Source organism: Pistacia vera, unplaced genomic scaffold (genome assembly GCF_008641045.1).
Source record: "Pistacia vera cultivar Batoury unplaced genomic scaffold, PisVer_v2 Contig566, whole genome shotgun sequence".
Lineage (NCBI taxonomy): Eukaryota > Viridiplantae > Streptophyta > Magnoliopsida > Sapindales > Anacardiaceae > Pistacia > Pistacia vera.
Genome location: NW_022196408.1, coordinates 1,533,698 through 1,543,566, shown reverse-complemented (window position 1 = coordinate 1,543,566; position 9,869 = coordinate 1,533,698). Strand labels below are relative to the sequence as shown.

At 37.0% G+C, this 9,869-nt stretch overlaps 1 long non-coding RNA gene across 1 annotated transcript; it reads left to right on the top strand.

The window, feature by feature from the left end:
• The first annotated feature begins 241 nt into the window (after window positions 1–241).
• LOC116108473 lies at window positions 242–3,022 on the top strand. Its single transcript, XR_004124645.1, has 5 exons — window positions 242–693; window positions 830–1,121; window positions 1,264–1,341; window positions 1,756–1,849; window positions 2,543–3,022. It is a non-coding gene; the product is annotated as an uncharacterized LOC116108473 (long non-coding RNA).
• The last annotated feature ends 6,847 nt before the right edge of the window (window positions 3,023–9,869 follow it).

Sequence of the window (9,869 nt, the reverse complement as noted above, 5' to 3'; positions counted from 1 at the left end):
CCAGCTATGTAGCAGTCACGCCACAACTTTTCTGTTGGCAAATATGGAGGTTCTTTTCTCTCTCTGTTTTCAACATTCTCTTTCTTTTTTCAAATGAAAAAAAAACCTGACATTAATTAAAACTAACTTTGTGTACAGGGGGTCCGTAGCATTAGGGCTAGTTATATTATTTATCCTGGAAATGAGATTCAAAGTGGTTTAACTTCAAAGTAATGGTATTGTATAGAGCTACACAGGTTCATTGAATAATATTATCGGTTTGCTCATGCACCATTTTTGAATTCCAAGACTACGGTTGCGATGACTTGACTGTTAGATATGAGTTGCGCGTACGGACAGATGTTGGGGACAATCGTATCGGTGGGACAGTTTTCCTGAAGAATATTGTTGGGCTTGGAATAAAGGAAGTGGACCAACTATATGAGTCCGATCATTATGGTTGGGATTTAGATTTTGTAATTTCCAGAACAATAGTAAGGCCATGTAATCTTCCAAGTTCGGAACCATGACCTGACAAAGTCTTGCAAGATAAAAAAGTGTGGAGTCCATTCTTTTCCAACAAAGTGCGCTAAAAGCCGTAGAAGAATCTAGATCTAGAAGATTTTTCATCTATGAGATGAAGAAACGGCAGACGGAATCAATCTCCAAGACATTGAAGTTTCAAAATTTCATTAATGGCGAATCCAGCTCAAGGTAATTCTCAACTCTCCAGCTCAAGTTTCAAAAAGTTTATTTCAAGATACACCTGAATTGCATTTATTATTTATTATTTATATTGGTTGATCATGTCATTTGATATGCTTTTGTTACCAATTTGGATGTGGATAAGGTGTGGGGTGCCTCCAGTAAATGTGAAAGAAGTGGAACAATTGAATCCAATTAGAAATGAATCCAGTAGCTTTGCTCTTTTTGATTTGAATGAACTCCCTCAAGATTCTTATGGACCAACAATGGCTGTGATTTGCACAACAACACAAAGCCGCACTAACAGTGCTGGAGCATAACCTTGGGGAAGTGGCTGCTTTGATGATGAAGTTGAACCACAACCAAAAAGACCTAAACAATCCAAATTGTTGTAAGGGCAAAGCCTAAATCTTGAACTTTGATTTATAAATATATTGGTAAGTCTGGATCCTCTATTTCTAACTCACTTCTGCTATGTCTATGTTATATTGATTACAATTACAATTACAATGTACAATAGGTGCAGAAGCTGGATGGAGAGAAGACTAATATTTATGAATGCAAGGATGTGTACAATAGGTGCAGAAGCTGGATGGAGAGAAGACTAATATTTATGAATGCAAGGATGTGCTCCTAGGATTTATGCAACATTTACCGGTAATAACAAAGCTACAATCTTAGGTCGTTATCTGTTATTATATCTATAGTTAGAAAACTGCTGAAAATCTTATTTTATATTTTGCTATGTTTACATATTATTTGCAACAATGATCTCAATTCATTCAGGTTAATGGATCTAGATTTCATTTAAATTTTGCATGATCCAAGAGCAGTAGTTTGTCGTGAGAAAAAGTTATTAAGACTTTAGTAGTGAATAGGACTTTAATGCTAATTATGATGTTCTGAAAAGTGGGTCTAAATGTAAACGGGACTTCAATGCTTGATATTATGGTTCTTTGGCTTTTCTTTTCTTGTATATTTCAGAGCATGTATGGTTAATTAATCCCGAGTTAGATATATGAAGCTCCTGGATTCACTAATATCAGTTGTGATAGCAATTTTTGGTTCTAGGGTTCTGGTTGGAATGTTGTTGCCAGTATTTTCGGGACTTTTCCAAAGTGGATCAAGCAGCTTCCTTTGGATAGGCAGCCACAATGTGAAGAGGGTATATTGCTGCTGCTTATACCAATTCCCCTCCTGTGGTTAAGAAGTTGTAATTTTTAGAAGCAGATGATTATCGATATCTGATATCTCAAAAAAAAGGTTTGAAATATTTGATAAAAGGTATCCTGTAGCGTGCAAAAGAACCATCAAGCTCTTTTGTTTTAATCCAAGCATGTGTATTTGTGGGTTTTGATCTAAGTGTCAAGTCCACTAATTAAATTTTGCTCTGGATGTTGTTGAAACACCAGCCAAACACACACAATAAAATAAACAGAAAAGTAAATAAAGGATACTTAATTTACCCTGGTTCCTTCTGATTAAGGAACTACGTCCAGCATTTAAATAAAGACTTTGTGTTAAGTTTTAGAACACTATAGCAATTACAATCTAATGACCGCAGTTCACTCTCTCTATTTTTTTGTAACCTTAGGTTTCTCACTATTACATTATATAATAGAAAAACCCCTATCCCATTTGGACCCCCGAATGCGTCTACGTAAGGGTCAAGATCATGCAAAGTATGAATCATTTCCAACAGATGTAAGGTGATCTGTTACTGTATAAAGACGATAGTTGGGTGATTCCTATTAACTTAAGCTTGTGGCATAATTGTTTCTCAACAGTATAATATCTTTGCAGAGTTATTTTCCCGGTGCCCAGTGCAGCTTATTTAAAGTCTGTTTATTTTTATTAGGATGAAAAAACAGCACTGAGAGTAGGTGAAGAACCTGTCTTTGAGGGGAGGACATGAGGCAGAGCAAACTATGCTGAACAGGGTCATTTCAACGATGGATAATATAATGCTCAGTATGCGAACTTTGTATTGTACTCTACTTTATCATGATTTTGCGCTGATCCCAGTCCCTTCAAGCAAACTTATTTGAGTTCCATATCATATTTTACTACAAAGGCCTTTTACATTTGGATATGTTTTGGTTGCTTATTTAATTGCTTTTTTATGTGTTGAACCACATCTTAAAGCTTTCTCCAAAAAGGTATAACATTTATACAGAATTTTTTAAATACCATCAATGTCATAAGATGTGGAAAATGAGAAACATTATAGCATCCATTCCCTGCGTTTCTTAAATCTTCCCATCTAAGAACAAGATTCTTGAATGTATAGTCTATGTTACAGGTAGAAAACACTTCTGATTGGTATGATTAATTTCTACTGGCCTTTTCACAGCTTGGTTACACCAAGAAGCCAGTTTCTATCAACTTATGCTTGTGGTGTTAATCATTTCTCAACATTATTTGAATGTTTGCAGGGTTATTTTCCCAAATGCTCACTGAGTTATCTAATATCTGTTTGTAGTTTTTATTAGGATGGAAAGACACGCTGAGAGGAAGTGAAGAATAACTTCGAAGAAAGAACATGAGGCAGAGTAAGCAATACTGAACAGTACTGTAGGAGATCCTTTTTGTGATATAATTGAAAATGACTTTATAAAGACGGAACGCTTGAAATCAATCAAGGAGAAATCTGGTCAAGCAGAAAGAAGCAATGAGGTTTCTGCTTTAAAGACGCCGGCCTCGATGGGGAAATAACAACCGGCTTGTGAGAAAATGCTTGCTGATATATGGGGAGTGCTGTCAACCTTTACCCTTTTTGCATAAAAGTGATTGCTTATGGGATGCAACCCTTCAAACATCTGCTCATCTCCCAAGACTGCACATTAAAATGAATTCCATGGCCCTTGACCAATATCAATTCTGCTTATGTGTGAACTTTTGTATTGTACTTATTTTACCATGATTTTGCTCTCATCCTACTCCCTACAAGAAAATTATTTAAGATATTTTCATTATCATATTTTACTAAGTCCTATGTTACTAATTTCAGCACTAAGGCGCTTCAAATCTTAGAACCAAGAAAATATAACAAAACAAGTAAAGAAGAAGTAAATCGCATAAGAAAAACAGTAAGCATAAACAAGAGAAAGCAAAAGAAAAAGACAATACCTGAGAAGATTTGCCAGCAAGTGAAGAGTGCCAACAATTGAGTATCCATTTGACCCATATGAGTTTCTTCAAAAGGGAGTAGAGCACCCAAACTCAATGACAAAGCAAACTTTTTCACTCAGTAAACCACTTGAAGACTTTAAAGGATCATTGCCAGAGGGGTAAGAAATCCGTTAAAAAGCTCGAAAAGATTTTAAAAGCAAAGAAAGGTGTGAGAAAGGAAAACATGAGACTAGTAAAAACAAAAACCTTAGATAACCCCTCATAGTTTGAAGAGTCAAAGTGTGGCAACCAGGATAGGAAGACGAGGCCACCATGTTCATCACCGCGATCATTACCAGCAGAAAAAAGCGGGAAAGAAGGGATCTGGAACCAAAGAAACAGTGCAAGAAGAACATGGTTTGTGATTAACACTAAACCAAAGGTGATCTCTGATCCAATGAGGAAATCCATGCCATCAATATAACCAGGAGCAGAAAGAGCATGAAACGGATAAGGGCAAATCAGTGCAAGAATATTCTTGGCATCCTTGGCCAGTGAACGAAGAAAAGCTTCGCAAGCCAGCATTGATTCCTATTTATATCGTCCTGAAAAAGAAAGAAGTTGCAGAATTAAAAAAGGAACAAGTAAAAGATGAAAACAATGGCAAAATTCACAGAAGAATTTTTCAAAGGAAAAAAAAAAAAACAAAACGAGGAAAAATCAGCAAAGAAAGACAAAATAGGAAAAATGAAGAAAAAAGCTAAAAAAAGAGATTAGTTAACTGAGAACTCCGAATGAGACTGGACGTCTTTCATAAAAGGATGGTACCAGTTACCACCAACAATCAACTTATGGGACCGCCATCCTCTATCATACTTCGTCTCATTTGACACAAACTTTGCACACCAGTCCGGATCACAACAAATGTGGGTCAGATTGTAGGTTGGCCAAGCTTGTCAGTCTCACCGGGTTGAGCAGAAGTAGGAACTATGTACCAAACCCATAATAGATCTCGAATATTAATGGCTTTATCAGAATCAATATTGAGCGACAAGGCCTTGACAAGTTTTTGAAAGAGCAGGGGTTCATCTGTAATGGAGATAAACTAAAAGGTGGAGACAAAGATGAACGGTAGGATGCAAAGGAAAGCTAATGGCGCGGAATTGTTCATAAGAGAAGAATAGCTCGCTGGGATTAAGAGAGACCCATTTGTTATTTCTTCCAAAGTAGCAGACTCAAGAGCTATCACAAAGTAATTTCATCACCAAAGCTAAATTCTGCCCTCGCTTTGGTAACCAGATCATTGCAGAAACATTTATGGAGAAGCGGATGAAGAACTAGTCCTAGCCATGACAAAATCAAAAGTTAAGGTATTTTATCTCTATTTTTACACTGCAGCAAATTTGTACACTGTTTGTGCAACCAAAGAGAGTGAGGGCGAAGGCTCTGCGCGTAAGTGCTTCCGAGACCTTCTGGATCTCATGAGAGACTGATATCTTTCAATGTGTTCCTGAGGCCGAACAAAAGGTTTTGAAATGACAAATGGGTACCTTCTGTCATGTGCGTTGGTGATTTTGCTTGTTCATAGTGAAAAGACAAAATACCCTTAAAAGTGTGATATTTTAGTTTTTTATAAATTTCAAAATTTCTAAAAAACCTTATAGGTTTGCTAATTTAACTAAATACCCCATATATAAAAGTTGTTAAATGACAAAAACACCTCCACCACCTGCAGTGTCAGATTCTGGCCACCACACATCAGAAATGGCCAGGAAATTGCGTTACTACACAGACCCGTCGATCGGATCTGTGTTGTAACTTGTGATCTAGCCTTTTCAGCCAGATCAAAACACTGATCTGGCTGGAAAAGGCCAATATACGGCTAGATCTGGCGTCGTGGCCGCAAAACTCTTATCTGCGGTGTCGAAGACCAGATCTGGCCTTTTCGGCCAGTCAGTCACGGATCTGACCGAAAAAGGCCAGATCGACGCGTTACGACACAGATCCGACGGGGTCGTGTCGTAACGCAATTTTCGGCCAGATTCCGACGGTGTGGCCGAATCTGGCATGCAGGTCGTAGGGGGTTTTTGTCATTTAACAAACTTTTTATATATGGGGGGTTGTTGTTAAATTAGCAAACCTAGGGGGTTTTTTAGAAATTTATAAAAAACTAGAATATCAAACTTTAGGCATTTTAGTTTCACTGTAACAAACAGAAATCACTAACAACACATGACGGAAGGTACCTGTTTGTCGTTTCAAAACCTTTTGAGTACCAACTTCTTGTTACGGCAAACCTGGGTATGGGCGAGCGTTTGGCCATTCCCTGATAATAAAACTCGATGGTGGGCATTCTAGACTTAGAAGTATATTACTCAGCAGCCATCCTGCTGTGGGCAAATATTTGCTATAGCTGCCTAGTTTAAGTTTGTAGGCGGTGTTGGGACAATTATTTAAGTTACGTTTGGTTCGGGAATATTTATTAAAAGTAAGTACTAGTAGAATTGATAAGTTAGATATAGGAGAATATATATCAATAGTTTGGTTAGATTAATGGGTATAAATGATTAAAATGTTTGGTTATAAAAAATCAAATATTATCGATAGGTTTATTAATTACGCTTCCTTTTAATATAATAATATATTATTATTATATTATTTAAATAAATTACTTTAACATTCTATATTTGAGAATTTAGCTAAAACACTCAATAATAAAGTTTAAATTTTAACAAAATATCTCCAGCTACACAAGAACGACCGACGACGCCGTTGCTTGCGACAGTGGTCGAAATAGTGACGAATGGTGAGATTAGCCTGGCTGTGCACGTTTTAGACGTACCTTCAACCATATGCAGCGTGTATAATAATTGCTTCAAACTGATCTATTGGTGGTGATTTGGCCATGTGTATGCTCTCCAATTTGGACCACATCCTGCTGCGTCTTTTCACTAAGGCATTCCCGCAAAACTTTATCAGACACAATTCAACCGAACCTTTAACAAGGCTCTTTTATCCAGCTTTTCCCAATTGTATCTGAAAGTTTCTGTTTAGCCAAATCTTCATCTGCCATGTCATTGGTTTTGACGGCCTTCCTTTAAAGCAACCTCAAGTCCTTGTTGTACAAGAACAACAATCATACGAACTTGCCAAAGACTAAGTTGTTGTTATTACCATCACATTCTCGATCTTGTTTGTTACCGATACTGTAGTGCCATCTTAAAATCAATCAAAATGATCGTGGCTTTGATACCAGTTTGTGATGATAGACCCAACCCCACGAATAATAAAATACAGCAAGAAAAACAGGCAAAAAGTAATAACACAAACAATACACAAAATTTACATGGTTCGGCTTTTTAACCTACGTCTATGGGCGAAGATAAAAGAAGAATTTCATTTACAAAAAGAGTATGCAACATGGTGAATCTCTCAATCCCAAATCCCAAATACACCTAATATCTCTCACTCTCACACATTCTAATCTCTCTAACTCAAGCTCTTTGTCTCTAGTGTGTTGTACTTGTATTGCTTGAGAATGTGTGTGAATTTCCCCTCAAAATGCACCTGTATTTATAGTGAAGGGAAGATCAGACTTGGCAAAACGGGAGGGCGGGTCGGGTCAATACAAGTAAGGTCCACGGGTATGAGCCCAAAATGGGTCGAGTTATACAGGTCCAATATTTTGGACCTAAACCCTACCTATACGAGTACGGGTGGACCCGCAGGTGCCTATTTTCTCTCTCCAATTTTCAAATTTTGCAGGTACACCCTAAAATTTCTATAGTTTTCATTTTTTACAATTACACCCCACAATCAATACTATAAATCAATTTAATTCACATAAACAAATACCAAACACATAGACAAGACATAATCACTAATACACATAAACAAATACCAACGACAATAAACAAATAATAATTACTATAACATAAATAAATACGAAATACATCATCATTCATCGCTAATACACAAAAAGACACACAAAACATGAGATAAAATCTTGTCGAGCTCATGTTCATCCCACAGTGGGGGTGATAGTAGAGTCTCTTGATTCTGCAATCCTCGGATTAGCTAATGGCACATCAAAATCCTCCCGAATCAGCATTGACAGCATCACCTACAATTATCAACTGCAAATATCAACAAATGCAAATAATAAAGCAACATAATATTGTAAAGGGCAAGTGTAAAAAGAAAAAAAAAAGATGTCATTCAAACAATTTTGAAGCAATCTTTGTAAAAAGAAACAAGTTTAGCCTTAAAAACCATCACATTAATATAAAAAACAGCTAGAAACCAATTAAAAGTTTTAATTTGAATGATTGGGTAGCCACGCATGGGACTACCCAATTTCCATTAACAAAGAATTTAGGATAAGCAAAAATGATGGATAATGCAAGAATTTAGGAAACATAGAAGAAATGAAAGCAAAAAGGCAGAGGTATTCTGCATTTTGCTAGGCCTATATTTATTTGCTAATATTTATATTTTTTTTTAATTATCATGTTAATCAATAATCTCTAGCAGCAATGAATGCTATGAGAATAATATAGATTAACAAGCATAGAAGCAAGCCTCTCCATTTTTAACAACATTTTCAGAAAAAACCATTCCCAACCCTCAATGCCACCATCAGGCACTGTGAGAGTTTGTAAGTGTCAAGCATAAGCATGCTTTACAAAGTAAAACAAACATAAACTACAGCAAATAAGCATTCAGAGTCATACACCCAACTACAGCAATCCTCAGAAACAAACATTTTTGTTTTCATTTCCAAAAAGCAAAGGTCATCCTTCCAAAATCCAAAGTCAACAAATAATATTTATGAAAGTCCCCGTCAGTTTCACAAAACAACAACAAATTAAAATACCGGTGCCTTCACTTGGAGGAGCACAAAACAGAAGCCGGAGGGATCTTCACTCTTTGGATAACTCTGTGAAGCTCTATCCTAAAAACATGGATGACAATGAGTGAGTGTGACAAAGTGGTGAATGGTTGAATGCTAAACAGAGGAGTAGAGGACGACAATGGTCAATAGGTGAGTGTGAGAGTGAGAAACGAGAGTGAGTGAGTTAGGATTTAGGAATAGGGATACACATACCTTGGATGATCGATGTGGGTTGCGGCAACGTGGAGATTGGAACTGGAAATACGGTGATTGGAGGTGGGTAACAGTGGAGAGACGATGAGGTGAGTGAGGTGGAGTCTGAATTGACGCGACGGTGGAGACTACGATGGTTGATTTGCATTTGTGGGATTTATTTGAGAGAGGAGTGTGTTAGAGAAGAAGACAGCCAGGAAAGGAGTTAGGGATTTGGAAATGGAAACTGGATCTGGGGTGGGAAGTCATGATTCAATTTGCCTAAAATGAAAAGGATTTTTTTTTTTTTTATAAATTAAAAAAGGGTACCCACGGACACCCGGGTGAACCTGCATAACCCGCTGGAAAATGGGTACGGTCAAGTACGGGTTGAAAAAAACGGGTCCAATGTCAGGACCCGTTTCCTATATAATTTTTCTGGGTTTAGGGTCGATTCGTAGGTCGGATTGTTTTACAAGGTATAAGGAAGACCAAACTTATCAAGATTTCGGTAAAAATCCGGCGTGTGAATTTGTGAAGCCACCAAATAGTATTGAGAATTTGACATGTGGGAGTCATGAAACTAAAATTTTGCCCAATTGGGTGGGATTCATAACCACCCAAAAAGTTTATATTTCATCAAAGAGAAGGACGGGTGAACGGTGAAGAAAAATGCATGGCATTTATGAGTTATACACAAAAACACATTAATGATGTAAACACAACTTTACACTATAAGCCATTTTTTCTACCAAGTCTTTCTCAATTGTGCTTTCTTCTCATAGGAAATTAACTTTATGACTTATTAGCATAAGTACCCTGACTAGCTGCCTTATTTTTTCCACATGGTTGTACTCCTAATCGATCACTGCCAGCACCACCAGAGTAGTATGGTTCTTCACGTTAAAATTCATATATTCATCCAATTGAATTCAACGCCTGAAATTGAAGAAAGAAAGAGAGAGACAGAAAATGATACAGCTACAGG